Raw genomic sequence first — 21280 nt, forward strand, 5'->3', positions numbered from 1 at the left:
ATTGTTTCCTTCACTGTGCAGAAGTTTTTACCTTGATGAAGTCCTAATAGTTCATTTTTGCTTTTGTTTCCCTTGAGACATATCTAGTAAGAAGTCGCTGCAGCCAGGGCCAAAGAGGTCACTGCCTGTGTTCTTCTCTAGGAATGATGGTTTCCTGTCTTACATATAGGTCTTTCTTTCATTCATTACGAATTTATTTTTGTGGATGGTGTAAGAAAGTGGTCCAGTTTCCTTCTTCTGCATGCAGCTCTCTAACTTTCCCAACACCATTTGTTGAAGAGATTGTCTTTTTTCCATTGGATAATGGGGGGGAAAATCTCCTTTCCTGCTTTGTCAGATATTAGTTGACCGTAGAGTTGAGAATCCATTTCTAGATTCTCTATTCTGTTCCATTGATCTATGTGTCTGTTTTTGTGCCAGTGCGATACTGTCTTGAAGATTACAGCTTTGTAATACAGCTTGAAGTCCGGAATTGTGACTCCCACTTTGCTTTTCTTTTTCAATATTACTTTCACTATTTGGGGTCTTTTCTGGTTTCATACAAATTTTAGAATCATTTGTTCTAGTTCTGTGAAAAATGCTAGTGTTACTTTGATAAGGACTGTCCAATGTACCCTTTTTTTTAAAAAAATGGATCCTGTGTGGCTATTTTCTGATTTTTGAAAAATAATATGTAAAGTGGAAAATATTTAGAAAATAATATTATTTAAATTACTCCCAAGCACACCATTCAGAAACAACCAGGGGGCCAATATGTTATGAATTTCAAGTCTCTCTTCTACACACATGTGCATGAATATATTTTTTTCCACAAAGATCTTTCAATATATAGTTTTACTTAATATTAGCAAGAAATTTCCCCTATCATTAAGCATTTTTTGAAAACATTCTTTTAATGCTTCATTAACAGTCCACATTATGACTATACCATTATTTATTTAACCATTCATATTGGTAACTAAGGTGGTTTCCAATGTTTAACTTTTAGAAATACTGTTTCCATGTCCTTGAACACAGAAAATGAATGGACAATGAATAGCCCTGAATTCAACTTCTCTAATATTTTATCCACTCCATTTTGTTACAAGTGATTTCACTTTCCACTCTTCTGGGAAGTGCTGTGGTAGACAGTTAAAATGTACAGTATGGTGGCTGCCATCTTTGCTGACAAGTGTCCTTTCCTTGAGTACCTACTATGAACCTCAACCAAAATTCCAGAGAAAATATACTAATTTGATCTCAATAAAAACTACGCAGAAAGTGATGCAGTGCTAAGGCACCACCCAGGGCCAAGTACATGGTGCAATTTTAACAACCTATGAATATTGGAGGCAAAAGGATTGTTTGAACCAGGGCGCCTGGATGGCTCAGTCGGTTAAGCATCTGTCTTTGGCTCAGGTCATGATCCCAAGGTCCTGAGATCGAGTCCTGCATGGGGTTCCTAGCCCAATGGGGAGCCTGCTTCTCCCTCTCCCTTGGGCCCCTCCCCCTCCTCCTGTGCTCTCTCTCTCTCTTAAATAAGTAAAATCTTTTTAAAAAGTACTGTTTGAACCAATACAGTATCAATAAATATTGGAAAATAATAATCTGACTCAAAGTTGCATATGTAACTGAAACTATTTGATAAAGCAAGAACATTTAGAAAAGAATTTATTGTTCTGTGTTTAAATACACCTTCTGGGCAGGAGTCACATTTTTTAAAAATCTCTGTAAACCCACATATTCTTACTTGGAGATTTGTTTATAGAAACTATTTTTACAATATAAGAATTTTTTCCTGTATCTTAAAAATAGTTCATTTCTCAAACTTCTCAAATTTCAGGGTAGCAATTACCCTTGAGAGTAGTGGCAACTGGAAGGAAGCAGGAAGGTTTCGGGGATGTTGATAAAAATTCTGGTTTCTTGATACAGGTGACGATTTCATAGGAGTATCATTTTGTTAAAATTCATCAAGTTATACACTCAGTCATGATTTGTACAGTTTTCTGCATGTGTACTGCATGTCAATTAAAGATTCAGAAATGGACAAACCCAAGTCCACTCCCTTGCTCCCACCACACTCTGCTAGGTAACCTGACAGAATGTGAATTTATATATTTAGTAAAAGATGAATTGGAAATCTTATCTCTAACAATCCCAGTTCTATTCCTTAAATTAGACATTCTTAGCAATGTCCTTTGCATAAAATAATAAATACATATATCTTGCAGAATTTTGGTGTATTGATAAAATGACCACAGTCATTTAAGTTTAGTACCTCAAATCAATTCAATAAGTAGTTCTGAGTCCCTACTACGTCCAAGGTGCTGCAAAGGGCATCTTTAGTGCTGTGCAGATTTATGGAGGAAGACATCAGCAAGAATTTAAAATGGCCTTTGAAACACTGGCAGATGATAATATTCTTTTTATCATTTTAAGTCACCTACTGAGAAAAAAATGAGTTGATGCCATACTTTTAGCACCTTGGAAAATGTTTCCTAGAATTGGTAGATGTCAAAACTTGTCATTCACATGCATTATTATAGATAAATGGAAAGAAAGACAGAAGGACAGACCAGGCAATTGAGGGGGCATGAACAAAGGAGTGGAAGCATGACAGCATATGGCATGCAATGAGAAACTAAAAGCAAATATCCTGGTTGAATGAGTGGCCCTACTTCACGTCATAATTTTCTTCTGAATCTAAATTGCCAAAGAAGCAGGCACAATGTGAATTACTTCCCCTTGCGACACACAGAGATAAGTGCCGCTATAGCTCTTCTTGACTATACAGAAGTCCTGAAATAGCCTTTCCAAAACTACTTGTTTTGGAATCTGGCCCTGAGATGATTTCAATTCAGAAAAATATCTAGTTAAATCACATTCTCTCATACACATCAACATTAATGCCTGGAACCCCACTGGCAGTGATAACCACTGCTGTCTTATCTGTCAACAAAGGCAGACAACGTTTCAGTCAGTGGCATGCAGAATAATTCACCCCCAATATGCTCATGCCCTAACCATTAGAACCTGGGCATATGTTACCCTTACATGGCAAAAGGGACTTTGCAGATGTGATTAAGGGTATGGGCCTTGGGATGGGGCAAATTATCCTGGATAATCTAGAGAGACACAATCTACACCCATGAATTCCTTAAGAGCAGAGAACCTTCCCTTGCAGGGTAAGAAAGATGGAAGACGAGGAGATTTAAAGTGTGAGAAGGGTTGGACTCTCTGATGCTGGCTTTGAAGACGGAGGAAAGGGGTCATGAGCCAAGGAACACAGGTGACCTCTAGAAACTCAGAATGGCCTTCAGTTTATATCCAGTGAGAAAATGAGGATCTCTGGTCTACCATCTCAAGATACTGAATTCTGCCAACACCCTGAATGAGCCATGCAAGAGATCATCCCCCTAGGACCTTCAGAGAGGATCAATCCTGCCAACACCTTTAGCTCAGTGATAAGATCCATGTCAGACTTCTGACCTACAGAACTGTAAGGTAATAAATGTGTTGTATAAGTCACTAAATTTTGTTAGGGAAGCAACAGAAAACTAATACACGCTCACACAGTTTTATTCAGAACAGGATGTTCTTACCACCTTCACCATGAGTGGCCCACAAGAGAGAACAGCTATCATTTAGGAGAAGCAGAGGGAAAAGAATAGTGTGTTTGTAAGGAAAGACCAGTGTTGGCTTTGAAGCTCCTTAAATAAATTTTCCCTTCAATAGGATATACACATATATTGGAAATCAGTCAACTATTCAGGTTAGCAGCTGAACAAAGAAAAACACCACAAAAATGAAAAGATTCGAGGTTCTGCCAATAATGCTGAGTAGGATGCCTTACTCTTAACCCCACCTAATAGACTGGGGCCCAGAGATTCTGCAATAGACAGTAAATGCTACCCAGCAATTAGTTGGAGTGGTTCTCATTAGCAATCATAAACTCAACCAGTGGAGCTTATGTTAAATGCAGATTTCACAGTCTCATACCCAAAGGCTATCATTCAGAAGTTTCGGGGGGGGGGGGAGCCCAGAAACCTGTATAAGATCAAAATTCAGAATTTCTAAATTTTGTCCCCTAACGAATGATTCATACTGCTGAAGTATTCCCACCAATCATTCTCCCACCAACCACCTAAGACCTCTTCTATTCTGAACTAGGCCCTGTGCAATTCTTGTCAGGAGTTAGCCCAGGAGCTAGCCCATCTAGCAAACTAGGTGGGTTAAGAGATGTACAGCTTTGGTATAAACAGACTTAGACTTGATTCTACTGCTGCTCTTACTGACAAGAGTGTTCTGGGCAAGTTATTTAAGGTCTCTGAACCTGTTTCCTCATCTGTATAAAGGGAATGACATGTCCTACCTACCCATATAGTTGTTACCCAAATTTAACACAATTCTTGAAACATAGCAACTATGCAGTTGCTGTGATTACTAACAGCACCATTAATTCCATTTTTAGATGAAGTCTAAGCAAAATACTTACAAGCAGAGGTAGCTTGAATTCTTTAGCAATTTTCATTCCTGTAACAGTAACTGGAAAGATTAGGTATTTAATGGAAGTAAGCTTCCACTGTGGACTGAATAGAATTGAGTATGTTTACAAAAGGCTATATCGTGGGGGGTAAAATAAATAAATAAAAGGAACCATAATATCCATATCTTTTGAGGCTGTATATACCCAACAAGGTATAATTTTATTTCAAACCTCTAAAAAGGTTGGTGCAAGCAAAAAAACCACATCTTTCCCAAGCACAAGCATTTAGGAAGTTTATCTCTTTTTTCACCCTAGAATATAAAATGCCAACTATATGGATTGTTTGAGACCAGTCCTTGCTATCACTGAGTATTTTAATGGCTAAGCAGACCTCTGTTCTCATTTGAAGACTCTGAAAGTAAATCTGAACAATTTGCTCAAGGTCAGCAAGCAAGATAAACAGTCTCAACATCCAGGTGAATATAAAGAACATTCATAATCATGTCACTGAGCAATGCACACAATTCAGTAACATGAAATGGAATAGACACAAACAGGAAGCAAAGAGCCCAGCATCATTGAGTCCATGCTAATGACAAATGATATTATCACAGTTAAATGGCCTGTAGTTGGGTTCACAACTAGAAAAATTAATCAGAGACTAAAAACTTAATAAAACACAAACATATGAAGAGTAAATTATAAGAATATTGGAAGGAATACAATATCTATTCCATTATTTTCTTCCTATATTAGTATTCTCCCTCTCCCCGCTTATATTCATTCCTTTGCTTCTCCTTTATTCTTTAGAGAAAAAGTAGGCAACGTTAACAGATGAGAAAAGAGGAAAAAATAAAGAAAGTCTTCATGCTTGCACTTGCTGGTCCTTCTCAGACTACAGTCCTCTAGAGCAGGCAGGATTATCGGCTAGGGGAAACCCATTCTCCTATCTTATGCTTCCATGAGAGCCTACTGTAAAAGCAGCACTCTTGGCCTCTTCTCTACATTCCTTTCTCACCCTCCCCAAGGGAGGGGCACTGATTTATCTTACTCGTGACATGGTATCTTGGGTCCATTGAAACTTACTCCTCTACTGCAATGATTCTCAAACTTTAACTGCAACAGAATCACAAGACTTTTGAGACCAGAGTCTCTGCTTCAGTTCACCTGGGTTAGAGACCACCGATTTACATTTCTAACAAGTTTTGAGGTAATGCCGATGCTGCTTGTGTGAGGACCACACTTTGAGAACCCACTGCTATACTGAATGGGGCTAAATTTAATGTTCAATGTCATTGTCCTCACGTGGCTTGAACTTTTCCTCTTTAGCAGTAGCTTGTCCTCAGGACATAAATTCTCCCTTCTGACCCAAAGGCAACCGTTCACCAAGTCTGCCTGGAATGGGGTGAACAGAAGTTAAAATCTGGGGAGAAAAGGTTTGAGGAAGACCATTTGGCCACAGGCTGTAATCATGGTGCAGTTCCTCCAGGAATAAAGTTGGTATTTTGGACTCTAAGAGGCCTCTATTTCTCAATCAATTCAGAGAATAAAGACAACAGCATAAATTATCAGCCCCCTAAATCCAAGAGCATCCAGCATATGATTGTGGGAATAACTAGGAATTCCAAAGGCTGTACCCCATTCTGGAAGCAGAGTGACTTGTCTTGTCTAAGTCATAATGCTGAAGCCAGATGACATCAAAGTTGCATACTGTTCCTGCTCTTGAAGAATATGCAGGTATCACCAAAGGGGTGTAAATGGAGAGAAGATATACAGCGTTCAGGAAATTCAGCCTAGATTACTTCTCTGGGTTGATCACCAACAACTGTCCAGACCAGGTTGGCTGGCTCAACAGCTCCCTCCCTCCTCAACCACAGCTAAGCAAAGCCTGCTGGGACACTTCTTGACCACCCCTTTTACCCATTTTCCATTCTTGGGCCTGGCAGCTCTGCTTCTATGCTATGTCCTGACCATCCTGCAAATACTTCTGTGTCTTAACTCTCAAGTGACACCCTGGCTTCAAACCCTAATGTGTAATCAAGTTTTGCCCATTTCTGCTCAGCCTCACCAAGCTCCTGGAGCCCTTAACAGCATTCAACATCACCAGGCACTCTTTCTTTAGGAGGGAAATCTGGATAGCAAAAGGTTTTCCTTAAGAAGAGCAGAAAATCAAAATGCAATCTCTCAGCAAACAGAAAAAGAGAGAAAAGACTGAAACTCATGCCAGGTCTTACAGGTCATAACCTCCCTACTCCTGGGGCACCCATCTCAGAGCTTTTGTAACTTCTTCTTCACCACCCTAAGAGGCTCTCCTGGCTACCAACAGACAAAATGGCACCCAGGGGCCACATCCTACCTGGACACAAGTCTTCTGTGGCTCATTAAGCATCTTTTAAATTTTGGAGTGAAATATAAAATTAGGGGATTAACATAAAATTCAGATTTCTATTTTCTCTTTTAAAATTAGGAGGTCTAGGAACACCTGGGTGGCTCAGTCGGTTAAGTGTCTGCCTTCAGCTCAGCTCATGGTCCCAGTGTCCTGGGATGGAGCCCTGAATCAGACTCCCTGCTCAGTGGGGAGCCTGCTTCTTCCCTCTCCCTCTGCTGCTCAGTGGGGAGCCTGCTTATCCCTTTCCCTCAGTGCTTTCTCTCGCTCTCTCTCCCACTCTCTGTCAAATAAATAGATAAAATCTTTTTTAAAAATAAAACAAAATTAGGAGGTCTAGCAATACTGAACCCACATTTCTACATGGTAGCACTGGGCTAGGCCAGTGACAGGTGTGTCCGAAAGGGTATAAAGAGTTTGCCACAATCCTATGATCCCTGGCTACTCTCATTTCCCACAGAGCATACGTAAATGAACAGTAGTAAAGCATGAGCTCTACTACCCGCCACTGTTAATTTCCTGAGCTACCTGAACTCAAATTATGAGTGCTGTGCTGTTGAGAGACAGAGACACATGTATTTTGTTTCCTCTTCAGTTGGTACTTGCTTCCGTTCTCAGTCCTGAAGCCATAATTGTAGGAATCATAAACAAATGGACAAGTGCTTATCCCAAAATGGCCCAGACTCATGGAGGGTGAGAAGAAAGACAGTAAAGGGACTTGAAATAAAAAAGCAATCCCCTTTTCAACATCTCTAGTTCCCTAAAATATCAGGACTCAAGAAAGAAAAGGTAGCCATATCCTGTGTTGTTACAGGACAGAAATTCCATAATCAAAAGTGACCAAATATAGAAATTTATGGCACACTTAACTTTAGATTATATATAAAGCAAATAAAAGTTTATTGTTTTTGAAAAGACTGTCACCTGGCAGCCCTTTTCATTTAGAAATAAGCTACACCAAAAAAAAAGAAGAAAAGAAAAAAGAAAAGAAAGAAACTAGACTACTGAGAAAGGAGAATTATTACCTACTTAGGAAATGATCATGGCGCAATAAAAGTGTACAAAGATCTTTTCTCGTCTTGAATCATCTGTTATTTCCACGTACAATGAACTGGTTGAAAGTCCTGCTAAGCCACGCTCAAATGACTGCAATGTCACAGCCAGACACTTGCCCCAGAGTGGCACAAGTTTGGATACTTTCGAATTCGTGGTCTTTGTCCATAAAATTAGATTAGTGAGTTGGTGTCAAGTTGGTGAGCTGGTGAATATTTGATTTTTAAAATCCTTCCTTCTCTTTCTCACTTCTCTCCTTCCAAGGCCAGCACTTAAGTGGGAAAATAAAATGTGTTACAACTCTCCCCTTAAGACTTTCCAGGATAAGAATGGATTCCCTAGGGGCGCCTGGGTAGCGCAGTCCTTAGGCGTCTGCCTTCGGCTCAGGGCGTGATCCTGGCGTTCTGGGATCGAGTCCCACATCGGGCTCCTCGCCTGGGAGCCTGCTTCTTCCTCTCCCTCTCCCCTGCTGTGTTCCCTCTCTTGCTGGCTGTCTCTCTGTCACGTAAATAAATAAAATCTTAAAAAAAAAAAAAAAAAAGAATGATTCCCTAGTCCTTTTCTTCCTGGTTCAACATAAAACAGATCCCAAAGTGAATCACAAATTTTCAATTGCCCAAGAATCCTTCACAGGTGGTGTTCACTTTGGGATCTAACTTTCCACTGATCCGAAGGAACAATGCAGGAAGGGCTATGGCTAAAATTCTATAGTGGAATGGACCGCCCACTGTGATGACTAATAAGATCCCTTGGGAATATAATTACAGAGTCCTTCTATATAATGTGTCACATGCAGGAGAGTATTTTGAAAACTTTGTATACAAATATAAAGTACCTATATTATGAGTTTTGAGCTGGACATGATGAAACATTCTATTGTAAATCTGGCCTTACCCTGATTCTCAGTGATGATTCAGTTAGTTCAGAAAAGAGGAAGATCTCAGCACACTGTTTATGCCAAATTAGAGTCTAAGTTGATTATCTTTGTTCACAGACAGAAACAAGTTAAAATTACATCAGTGAAAACTATTAGAATACTTGCTTCCTAAATGCTTCCTTTTGCAATTACATACTTGCTTCTTAGAAAAAATTTTTAAATTTTAGTCACCACTTCTATTTTCTTACACTGTAACGATTTTAAGCAAAAAACAGTTTAACTACTTTAGGGGCGCCTAGGTGGCTCAATTGGTTGAGCATCCAATTCTTGGTTTCAGCTCAGGTCATGATCTCAGGGTCATGGGATCGAGCCCCACATTGGGCTCCATGCTCAGTGCCCAGTCTGTTTAAGATACTCTTCCTTTCCCTCTGCCCTTCCCCGCCGTGTTCCCTCTCTAAAACAAGTAAATAAATCTTTAGGGGCGCCTGGGTGGCTCAGTCATTAAGCGTTTGCCTTAGGCTCAGGGCGTGATCCCAGAGTCCTGGGATCGAGCCCCACATCAGGCTCCTCTGCTGGGAGCCTGCTTCTTCCTCTCCCACTCCCCCTGCTTGTGTTCCCTCTCTCGCTGGCTGTCTCTCTCTGTGTCAAATAAATAAATAAAATCTTTTTAAAAAAATAAAAATAAAAAAATAAATAAATCTTTAAAGAATAAAACAAAAGAATACCTGAATAAATATAAGCTTTAATCATCATCACCTGAAGAATTATAATGCAAAAAGGTAACCTTTTTCTTATAAGTTTGTCTTTATTCCCTTAGAAGATGCAGTCTTAATATCCATAAATGTATATCAAGTGGCTGAGTCAGCCATACCTAAATTATTACAAATTTATTAGTTTATGGCAAAGCTCATTTGGAATTTAGTATCAGGTAATTATCACTAAATATTTCAGTATATTTTTCTCTCTTTACTGGAGTTTTTGGGATGGAGGTTTGGGTTTAGATTAGGGGGGGTTTTGCTCTTGTTTGTTGTTCTGGCAAACTGACCACTTCTCTTGCCGTAAAGAAGGTGAGGCAAAGACATTTACTGTTCGGTGAATAGCCATGTGCTTCCCCTCCCTTCCAGCAGGATCATGTGATTAGTTCTAATCAGTGGGCTGTGAGTAGAAGTAATATGTGTCACACTAAGCCAAAGCAACTCAGAGCTAGCATGTGATCCTCTAGCTCCTCTTCCCCTGCTAAGACAATTTGGAAGTCCCAGGTTAAAACAGCAAAATCACAAAAATCACAGCAACCGGGATCTCTGCGTCAATGCATCTAGAACAGCTGCTCTGGAGAACAGCCAATGCACACTGACATTTATGTGATCAAGAAATCGATGGAGATTTCAGGGTTATTTGTTGCTGCATTATAGCCGACCCTAACTCATACAAAAAGTATGACCAGAAAGAAACCTTGTTTCAGTCTGTGATCAACCAACTTGGGCCATTTATAAGGATAAGCTAAATCAAGTAGGGGAATTTTCCAAACCTTCCTCAGGCCTTCTATGTTATTTTATTATTTCATTTCATGTGCATTTACAGCTTATTACCACACCTACTCTTTTTCAAAGGTAAGTATTTAATGAACAAACTCAAGATCTTACTGAGACATACCATGAGCAACGCACATTCTGCAATGTAACCACGGACAAAACTTAGCTGAATATGTTGTTCTCCTACAAGGCTGCTTTCCTATTTTATGATCCTCAGGCTTCATTTCAGGAGACACATGTGGCAATGGAGTTAGTAGGCCACAGGCAGAAAAGATGGCATAGTGACCTGGGCAAAGCTGGCTCTCCTTTGTTAGCAGTCTGCAGGTATGCCGTTAATTGGACAGACTGATTTCAGTGGGGCCTTGAATAGGGGGAGATGCTATCTCCTCCAGCTGGCAGTAAAAATATCCAGTATGATAAGGACTCAAGCCTATGCCCTTCAAAACGCTACTGATTTAAAACCTCCAGAAACTCGAGCCTGGCCTGGACAACAGTGAGGTAGAAACTCCACAGCTCTGGATTCAAATCTCAGCTTAACTACTGACTACTGTGTGAGTCAGGCCACAAGACACAGAGTCCCCACGTCCCAGTATCCTGCCCCCTTCACAAGGCGTCTGTCGGGATTACTGGAATTGATGGTGGTCAAAATATTGACTATATGTTGTACCCTTGGTGCCTCAGAACTGTGGGAGTCTTAAAGTCAGTCTTAATTCCTACTAATTTTATGTTTTATTACAAGCAAAACATCATTCTTGGGTACATTTAAAGCAGTGAAAAATATGTCTGTGACTTTACCCTTAGATGCTCCCTAATGACAGTCACAATAATAAATTCTCCTACTTTATCTGATTGTCTTCCAATGTGATCAAGTCCTTGCTAGAAAAAATATATCTTGAGTTAAAGGTCTGTTCATTCTCCAGAGGAAACTGAATTCATTTGAATCACTAGGAATTTCCTATTAACCATATTTTTGCTGATTTCTAATTCTGATCATGTATTTCTGTACTCCAAGTAAACTGCGCTTATGTAATATTCTGTATACTAAAAACCAATGTCAATGCAGCCTAATCAAAAAAAAAAAAAAAGAAAAATCAGACAAATTCCAACAGAGGGGCATCCTACAATGTACCTGACTACTATTCAAAACTCTGAAGGTCATGAAAAAACAAGGAAAGGCAGAGAAACTATCGCAGCCAAGAGAAGCCTGAGAAATGTTAGCTAAATGTAATGTGTGGTATCTCGATGGGATGCTAGAACGGAAACAGGACTTTCTGTAAAAACTAAGGAAATATGAATAAACTATAGACTTCAGCTAATAATAATATAACAATATTGGTTCATTAATCATAACAAATGTACCACACTAATGTAAGATGTTAATAGGGTAAACTATTAGTGTGTGTCAGTGTGGGGGCACATGGGAACTCTCTGTACTACCTACTTAATTCTCTGTAAATCTAAAACTGTGCTAAAAAATAGAGTTTATTAATTAAAAAAGTGTTACCACATTGAGATACCACTTTCACACCAAGATGGCCATAATCAAAAAGATAAATAGCAATTTAGGTTGTGGAGAAACTAGAACCTTCATACATTGCTGGTGGGAATGTAAAATGCTGCAGTCACAAAATAATAAAATAAAGTGGTGCAGTCATATTGGAAACTAGTCTGGCAATTCCTCAAAATGTTAAACAAGCTACCATGTGACTCAGCAATTCCACTTCTAGGTATATGCCTGAGAAATGAAAACACATACCCCCCCAAAAAAACTTGTTCACAGCAACAATATTCATAATAGCCAAAAAGTGGTAACAACTCAAATGCCCATCAACAGAGCAATAAATAAGATGTGGTAGGATACAACAGACTATTATTCAGCCATAAAGAGTGAAATTTTAATACTCCAACATGGATGACCTCAAAAACATTTTGCTAAGTGAAATAAGCCAGACACAACAGGCCACATAGTGTATGATTCCTTTTATATGAAATTTCAAGTATATGTTAACACAAAGTAGAATTGTGGGCGCCTGGGTGGCTTGGTCAGTTAAGCGTCTGCCTTCGGCTCAGGTCATGATCCTGGGGTCCTGGGATTGAGCCCCCACATAGGGCTCCCTGCTCAGCGGGAAGCCTGTTTCTCCCTCTCCCTCTGCCTGCTGCTCCCCCTGCCTGTGCTCTCTCTCTCTGACAAATAAATAAAATCTTGGAAAAAAAAACAAACCACAAAGAAGAATTGTCATTGCCTAGGCAGGGGGTGGGTAGGAAATGAGGGGTGTTAATGGATACAGGATGATAAAAACACTCTAAAACGGACTTCCATACATGAGTGATTTGAATGGTATGTGAAGTATACCTCAATAAAGCTGATATTTTTAAAAAACACCAATCCCATCATATGCACCAAAAACACTGATGGAACACTGTTTAATCCTACTCAAGACAAAGACTGTGACAATGTCTGATTAATATGAAACCATTAATTTCCCTGAGAAGTCTTGCTGCTTGATTTTGTAATACCCTTATTATAATACCTAAGGACATTACATAAGTTATGTATAATGCACATAAAGCATAACATTCTGTGCACACAGAGGGCGTGAGTGAGCCTTTTTAGATTAAATGATCAGCATATATAACATAAGGCCTCCCTAAAGTGCGCCTAAGATGTGAAATTGGATGCAAAGAATATTCCCGCTGATATTTAATAATAAATTAATTTGCAAAAATGAGCATCACAGTGTACTGTTTTAGTACACTTCCTCAAAATGTAGTCATTTTCTCTGAATTACTAGAAAATTACAATGTTTTCAGTTTTCCTATTATTTATTGCCCTAATCCTATGAGAAATTTAATACTAACCTTGCAGAAAACTTCAATTAAGTCTTCGTCTCCCATAGCACAATACGTATTACATAGGTAGAATATAAGTAAAAATTCAGCAAAGTGAATTTTTTTTTTATCCTACACATTCCAGATGTATAGTAACAGGAAATACACCAATTTTTTATATGAAACTACTTTGTTCAAATTGAAAAAGATGAATTTTTGCCTACGTTAATCCAGCCTAATTTCATGAATCAAGAACTGAATTACAGTTGACCCTTGAACAACACGGGTTTGAACTGCGTGGGTCCAGTTATGTGCAGAATTTTTTTTAATACAGTACAGTACTGTAAATGTATTTTCTCTTCCTTATAATTTTCTTAATAACATTTTCTTTTCTCTAGCTTATTTTACTGTAAGAGTACAGTGTTATAATACATATAACCTCCAAAATATGTGTTCATTGACTGTTGATGTTATCAGTAAGGCTTTTACGTTATCGGTAAGGTTTCTGGTCAACAGTGGGCTATCAGTAGTAAAGTTGTTGGGGATTCAGAAGTTATACATGGATTTTTCACTGCAGGGGTAAATGGGGGGAGGTAAGCACCCCTAACCTCCATGATGTTCAAGGGTCAACTATACTGCTAACATTAGGCAAACCATGAAGCCTAAGGTAGAATAAAATTACTTTTGGTTCTTGTTTCATTTAATTGCAGGAAAAACAGGTATCCAAGCCTCTAACAGATCAGTGTATTAATATGCATTTCTCCGAGCATCCCTATAAGCCACTCTCCTACTACTAATCAGATTCTTAAGACAATATAAAATACTTCAAGAGGAATATAACCTCAATTTATTTTTTTAATTTAAATTCAATTAATTAACATATAATATATTATTTGTTTAAGGGGTACAGGCCTGTGATTCATCAGTCTTATACCCAGTGCTCATTACAACACATAACCTCAATTTATGTGTCAGTTTATTTAAGAGGTGAAATCAGTTTTACATACAATACCCACATGTAAAACATTATTAAATATTATTTAATTCATTTCTAGAGTAGTTTAGAATGCAAGTGAATCTACAAGGATCCTTATACCCTGAACTCAAGCTATGCAGCTGTGTCTCCTGGATGAGGCTGGGTTACCTGTCCAGTAAAACAGACAGGGTTAGGAGTCTAAAAAAAATAAATAAGGCACCAGGGGGGCACCTGACCTGCTCAGTCAGTAGAGCATGCGACTCTAGATCTTGGGGTTGTGAGTTTGAGCCCCACATTGGGTGCAGAACTTAAATAAATAAATGAATACATAAACAAGTAAGTAAGTAAGTAAAATAAGCCACCATGGATCTTAAGTCTCTAAAAGCAAGTAAAAGCTAGAAAGTATTAGGTGTGTGACAGGGTGGGGGTGGGTATAGATTCATCCATTCATTAATTCTTTTTTATATATTCATTCAACAACTTATCAAGTTCCTACTATGAATCAGACAATGGGGATACAAAGTTAGAAAGATACAATCTTGCCCAGAACAATCCAGAACAAGTAGTATGATCACTAGACCCAGTAATTTATTTTTGTCTCATTTTTTATCATTTGTCTCTCAGAAATTGAAACTAGTTGTACTTTTACATTTTACATATTATTGAAAGACACAGAAGCCTTTGATGACAGATTGTTCTCCTAAGATTTCTCCTAAGAAATCTGTATAGAACAGATAAGGAATTTCCAGGGAATAGCAAGGGGCCCAAAGCAGCAACCACTTGGTAAATGAGACTAACTTAAAAAACAAAACAGGGCACCTGGGTGGCTCAGTTGGTTAAGCGTCTGCCTTCGGCTCAGGTCATGATCTCAGGGTCCTGGGATTGAGCCCTGCATCAGGCTCCCTGCTTAGCGGGGAGCCTGCTTTTCCTTCTCCCTCCTGCTTGTGCGCTCTCTCTCTCTCTCTCTCTCTGTGTCAACTAAATAAAATCTTTAAAAACAAAAACAAACAAAAAAACAATGGGGCGCCTGGCTGGCTCAATATGAGACTCTTGATCTTGGGGTCATGAGTTCAAGCCCTGCCTTGGGTGTAAAAAATAAACTTAAAAAACAACAACAAAAAACCTGAAATATCACACAACAACAAAAAACCTGAAGTATCAATTTTGTGAAGGTAGTACAGTTTCAAAAGAAAACCATTTCTTCCTAGCTCATCTATCACACACACCCTTTTTTCTAGCCCACTGTTTCTCAAAGTGTGGTTCCCAGATCAGCAGCCTCAGCCTCACCTGGGAACTTGCTAAAATGAAACTTTCCAGCCCCATCCCAGACCTAAAGAATAAGAAACTCTGGAGTTGGGACCCAGCAATCTGTTCTTCACAAAGCTCTCCAGGTGATTCTTATGCATGCTCATGTTTTAGGACACATTCAAGTACCTGCAGTTTCCTGAACAGGCCAGCTCTTTCTTGTCTCCATGCTTTTGTTCCTACTGTCCATTCTCCAAGGAATGCTTTTTCCTCCATCTATTCTCTGTAGATTGAACTTGTGTTTTCAAGGCTCAGCTCAAAAGTCTTGACACCTTCCTCAACCCCTGAACAGAATTAACCACTCTCAACTTGGGCTCCCCCAAAGCTTCATTCTCCCCTTCTTCCTGGAGCATGTGACAGGAAGTCAACGTGTATATTTTATAAAAGCCAAATATAAATTTGAAATTATTCCCTCTGATCAGTAAAAGAATATGGGTTGATTGGATGAACACTGGATTTGGAGCTGGACTGAAGCTCCAAGAGGACAAGGACCCTGTATCTGTCTTGGCTATCATTATGTTCCCAATGCTGAGCCCCAACATTTTGTCAAATGCTCAAATTAGAAGATATAGATGTGAGTTCCATCCCTGTCCCTTCCAACTAGGTAACCTCAAGCAGGCAAGTCATTCTCAAAATCTTGGCTACTTATCAGTGAAAGGCAGCAAGGTCAGAAAATTATTATAACTATCAGTAAATACCTTACTCCTTACCTTATAGTTTACTAATTGCTTTCACATTCACTGTCTTGTTTGATCATTAAACATGCAACTGAAGAGAAGGCCTCCTTCCTCATGGGGTCAGACTCTGACTTCCCATCCATGCCCCTGATCATAGGCCAGCAGATTTCAGGTATCTAAACTTTAAATTACCCAGCTCATTTTGATTGATCACTACTCAGTTAGAGATTCTCAAGTTACCTTTTTCCATTGACGGTGATCTTGAGTTAAACTTGGGCTGTTTGAGGATAAGAAAAGGGATAAAGCAAATTGCTATTATTGTTGTTTTTCCAAAATTAATTCACTTGCATGACAACTTTGCTAAAAAACATCATTGAATTGAGCTGTGTTTCACGGCTGACACCGTGAACACAGTGCCAGTCGTTAACACTGACCTGATAACACTTAAACTCTGCAAGAACTGGGCCACTCTTGAAAACACCATCTGGACCAAAAGAGTGTCCCAGTGAACCTAAAGCTGAGGAGAGAGGAAGGAAAAGGGTGACTTCATCAGGTTCAAAATGCTGAGAGAGACTTTAGATGAAAGAACTCAGGAGTCTGAGAAATTTGGGTTGGTTCCCAAAGGTTATAAATACTAACTTGATATCGAGCTAAAGGTTCAATTATGTACTAACTTGGTACTGTATTCCCACCAAATTATTGATGAATAGCATTAAAATCTAAGCAGAGACTCATTTATAAACCTCAAGATTCTAGTTTGCATTGATTTTCATCTATAAACAGTACATTTTGAGTATATATCATCAAGGACAAAAAAAAGAAACCAATATAGCTACAAAGGATGGCATTTAAGATGACAAAGTGAAATGAAACAAAAAGTCTACTTGTGCCTTTGATCATTCATAGTAAGTGAGTCAGTTCTGAACCTGCTTTTCTTTTATTTCAACAATTTAATCTAGATTCTGAGCACCAGCCATAGGAACAAAGTGTGAATGCAGTGGGTACTTTCTATCTAAGGCATTCAAATTATTTGATCAACATCAGTTTTAGGTCACAGACTGTCATGCATCACTTTGGATTTTACAATTGTGACCTGTGGGGTGGTTTACTCTTTTATTCATAGAGTGCAGAGGACCCCCCCATGGGAATTCATTGTGGGGAAGAAGGTTTAGACAAGTAGACCTTGATCCAAGGCTTAATTACCATGATTGATCCTCTTCCACACATTTACCAATGTTTCAAACTCAAATTCAATCCAAATTCTATTTCAACAGCACTGCTAAAATCTCGTTTCTTGGTTCTGCAACAAATGGAAGGGGATTTCATCATTTCTTAAGTTTTAAAAAAATGCGTTATTTCCTAGATCTTTAAACAATTTGAGTTTCTCAATAATAAAATAAATAAGGTAAATGTCAATCATTCCCCCCAAAACCTTTTGCTTTTTATCATGAAGAAGGTCCCCCACAAACCTTCCACCTTACAAAGACATCCAGCCACCTTACTATCGGAAAAGACAGTTTCTCGTGTCTCCTCTGTGGTTGGCCTGGATTTTTTGAGGGAGGCATGTCTGTGTGCAGTGAGTTATCATCCAAATATTCTTGTAGCTTTATACCTATGAGTTGCTTAAAAGTTGCTTATCAAGTCTAAAGTCCCTTCACCACTGGACTTTGTGAGCAAATAACCTGTAACTCTCCTAAAAAATAAAATACTTTCTGATAAGGGGCACCTGGGGCTCAGTCAGTTAAGTGTCTGACTCTTGGTTTCGGCTCAGGTCATGATCCAGGGTCCTGAGATCGAGCCCCCCCTTGAGCTCCATGCTTGCGCAAAGTCTCTTGTCCCTCTCCCTCCCCTCCCCATTTGTGTGTGTGTGTGTGCACTCGCTCTCTCTCTCTAATAAATAAAATCTTAAAAAAAAAAACTTTGACAAAACAAGTGTTTTAAATGAGAAACTCTCCTAATCATCACTCTAACACACACCCTTTCTGTGCCAACAGTGTTACTAAAAAGCAACTTGCTTTTACAGAAGCCATGCTACATACTTCTCACCAAAATACCAAAAACAGCCAATGAGTACTTTGAGACACAGGAATACAGAAAAGAAGACAATCAAAGCTGACACAGTCTCGCATCTCATGATCTTTCATGTCAGCAAAATTTCCAGCAATCAAACTTGTATAGCCATTTTATAACCTATAAACCTGCATGCAGTACAAAGGCCTCTTTCTCTTGGTCCCTGATTTTCATCATCATCCAGAAGAAAATGTGGATTTGGATCTTTGTTCAGGGAAAGAGCTGGGTGGTAATGATGAGTTCTTGGATGTTGAGAAGAGTTGAAATGGGTGGAGGCCAGAAACTATTGACCTTTCCTTTTATATCCAGTGCACATGCCCTGGGAAAGCAGAGAACCAGGAGAAGGTGAGGCAGAAGAAATGGAAACAGGACTCAGCACAGGGAGGAGAAGAACACTCTCAGCTGGATTCCATTTCCGAGACTCCCAGGAGGGAGTAATAGGTTCATCAAGGAGGTGGATGGGAGGCACTTTCTCAAGGGCCTGGTTAAATCTGGGGACTGCCAGTCCTGACTCTAAATTATTTGTGTTTGACCTGGGGCCTTCCCTGAGGTCTCTATACCCACCTCCAACTGCAACAAGTCCACACTGACTTCAGAACTCACTGAACTTGAGGATCCCAGCAGAATGTGTTCAGGTCTGGATTCTCCCTGGGTGTTCTGACCACGGTTCAAAGACCTGAGATCAGGATAAGGGTCAAGACCCACATATATTCCAGGAGCTTTGAGCAGTAGATCCCGCCACCCCAGGGGGAAAAAATCCTTATCAACATGGCCACCCGAGAGTCCTTAAACTCATACACAAAGTGAATTTCACACACTCCCAACTCAGAGGCATCTCCTGGATCACTACAGCAACTCACCTCCATTACCCCTACTCTACCCCCTGAAAAAGGACAGGAGCAGAACAGAAATAGCTTTATGGTGCATCTAGAGAAAGAGTTGCTAATTGCCTCCAGGGATGCTTTGAGGGTAAACAAGGAAATAAAGACTAAGTGGAATAATTTTTAAAATAAAAACAAAAACTGAAAAGATTCACTACTGTTTTTATTTCTCAGATTAAAGTCTGGCTCACAGAATGTTGAGAGTTTCACCAGCTAAAATCTGTGGCCATTCTAAGCATCTGTTAGAGTTACCACAGATAAAGCTTTGCATTTTGTTAAGATATTTGACTAAGTTATTTGAGCTGTCCATGCCTTGAAGACAGCCAGGCCTGGGATCAAAACTTAGTTCAACACTTGTCAATTGTATTACCTCATAAATGTGACTTTATCTAAGTCTCAGTTTTCTCATCTGTAAAACAGAAATAATAATTGCACCAATCTCATAGGATAGTTTGTAAACACTCAATGACATATCGCTTATAAAGTGTTTAGAACAGTGTCTAGTCCATGGAAAACATTCTATAATACTGTTACTAAAATTACCATTATTGAGAAAGATTCAGAATACAGTCAATTTATAATAGCGCTATGAACTCTAACTCTAGAATGTAATATTTGGGCATTTTTTTTTAAGTGTATGAGACATTAACTTCAACATACTACCTGATTTTGCACTTGGCTGTCTAACCAATTTTGACTAATGTCATAATTTAAAAAAAAAATAATCCTTCTATACCTGGCCAACCCTTCCCATCCGCCGTGGTAAACCACCTCTCAAGCTCTGTCTCTCCTCTCCACCACTCTCTCTCCTTGACACCTTTACAAAATAAGTACCACCACCAGTTGAAGCTGGTGGTCAACTATGTTGTGAATGTCAGTGTGAAAGATGCGCTGTCAACTGCTCCCTCAATGCTGTGGGCAGCTAAATGAAAAGGCTGTGTTTTGATTTGCAAAATGGCTATTTGCAACATCTGTTCCAAGTAAACAAATATTTCAAACCACCTCTTGAACTGATTTTGGGTTCAGAAGCACTGCCTTCTGTCCTATTTTTCCAAGTAGAGAGTCTGATCACAATTCTCTCTCAACCTTACCCCTACAGCCATCGCTCTCCACATCCCAGTAGTGTAACAATATCTCCCAAATACACTCTCAGTCCAAGGACTTTGGGACCCCTGTTTATGTCTTCTGTCCCAGAGAAGCTAGGCTACCATGTCCTTTCCAGACTCAACTCCATCGTGTGCAGATTCCCAGGACTGCAGCCTCACCCCTCCTGGAAAGTACTCAACCTGGAAATAGCCAATCATCCCCTGTGTCTCACCTCTTCCAATAACACAGTACTCAACCTGGAAATAGCCAGTCATCCCCTGTGTCTCACCTCTTCCAATAACACAGACATCCTCCCATTGGCCACCAAGTTCCCTCCTTCAGATTGGTCTCTGAGGGTTTTCGATGCACAGAACATCTCCAACTGGAGTGAGCTGCTGCTAACTCAAATTAATCTTGAGGCCAATAACCTTGAAAAGTTAGAGTTAGGGGCGCCTGGGTGGCACAGCGGTTAAGCGTCTGCCTTCGGCTCAGGGAGTGATCCCGGCGTTATGGGATCGAGCCCCACATCAGGCTCCTCCACTATGAGCCTGCTTCTTCCTCTCCCACTCCCCCTGCTTGTGTTCCCTCTCTCGCTGGCTGTCTCTATCCTGTCGAATAAATAAATAAATAATCTTTAAAAAAAAAAAAAAAGAAAAGTTAGAGTTAATGAAACGAGCTAGTAGTAGGAGATGGTGTAGCCAGAGCCTCTGTTCACACTAATTAGCTTAGTTAAGCATAACTCAGTTCCTCTTCTTATAATGAGGGGATAGTCTGGGTAAAGTACTACCTGATAGCTCTAAGATCCTAAATGCCTACCTTCCCCATGCCAAAATACACTTATTTATTCATGCAATAACTATTGAGCATCTAATACCGCAAAGCTACATGCCTAGTACTGTGAGGGGTTAAAGACCATCTGCCCAAAAGCTTATAATCTAGAATGGGAAATAGACAACCATATCAATAACTGTAAGAAACAGAAAAAGACAATGTCACAAAGGTACTTATAAGATAAAAACAACATTACAAGCCCATTAACAACACACCAAGCCTGAAACTGATTTTCAATATGTCTTTTCTCCTCGGCATCTAGTCTTTTACCAAAAGCTTTTTCCTTTTCCTTTACATCATTTCTTAAATCTG

General features: G+C 39.4%; 1 protein-coding gene across 11 annotated transcripts in view; it reads right to left on the minus strand.

Annotated features, from left to right (window-relative positions):
* The window catches only part of PLS1 (plastin 1), a 102589-nt gene that overhangs the window by 78894 nt on the left and 2415 nt on the right, over positions 1–21280 (minus strand). For 4 of the 11 annotated variants that reach the window (XM_044383464.3, XM_044383461.3, XM_044383462.3 and 1 more), the window contains exons 2-4: positions 17304–17400; positions 16535–16617; positions 16341–16377 (exon numbers count right to left, since the gene is read on the minus strand). The exons of the other annotated variants lie outside the window; for them this stretch is intronic. The gene's annotated coding sequence lies outside the window, so the exon portion shown is untranslated. The remainder of the gene's footprint in view (positions 1–16340; positions 16378–16534; positions 16618–17303; positions 17401–21280) is intronic. 11 annotated transcript variants of the gene reach the window in all.

The sequence above is a fragment of the Ursus arctos genome, unplaced genomic scaffold (genome assembly GCF_023065955.2).
Source record: "Ursus arctos isolate Adak ecotype North America unplaced genomic scaffold, UrsArc2.0 scaffold_20, whole genome shotgun sequence".
NCBI classification, from domain to species: domain Eukaryota; kingdom Metazoa; phylum Chordata; class Mammalia; order Carnivora; family Ursidae; genus Ursus; species Ursus arctos.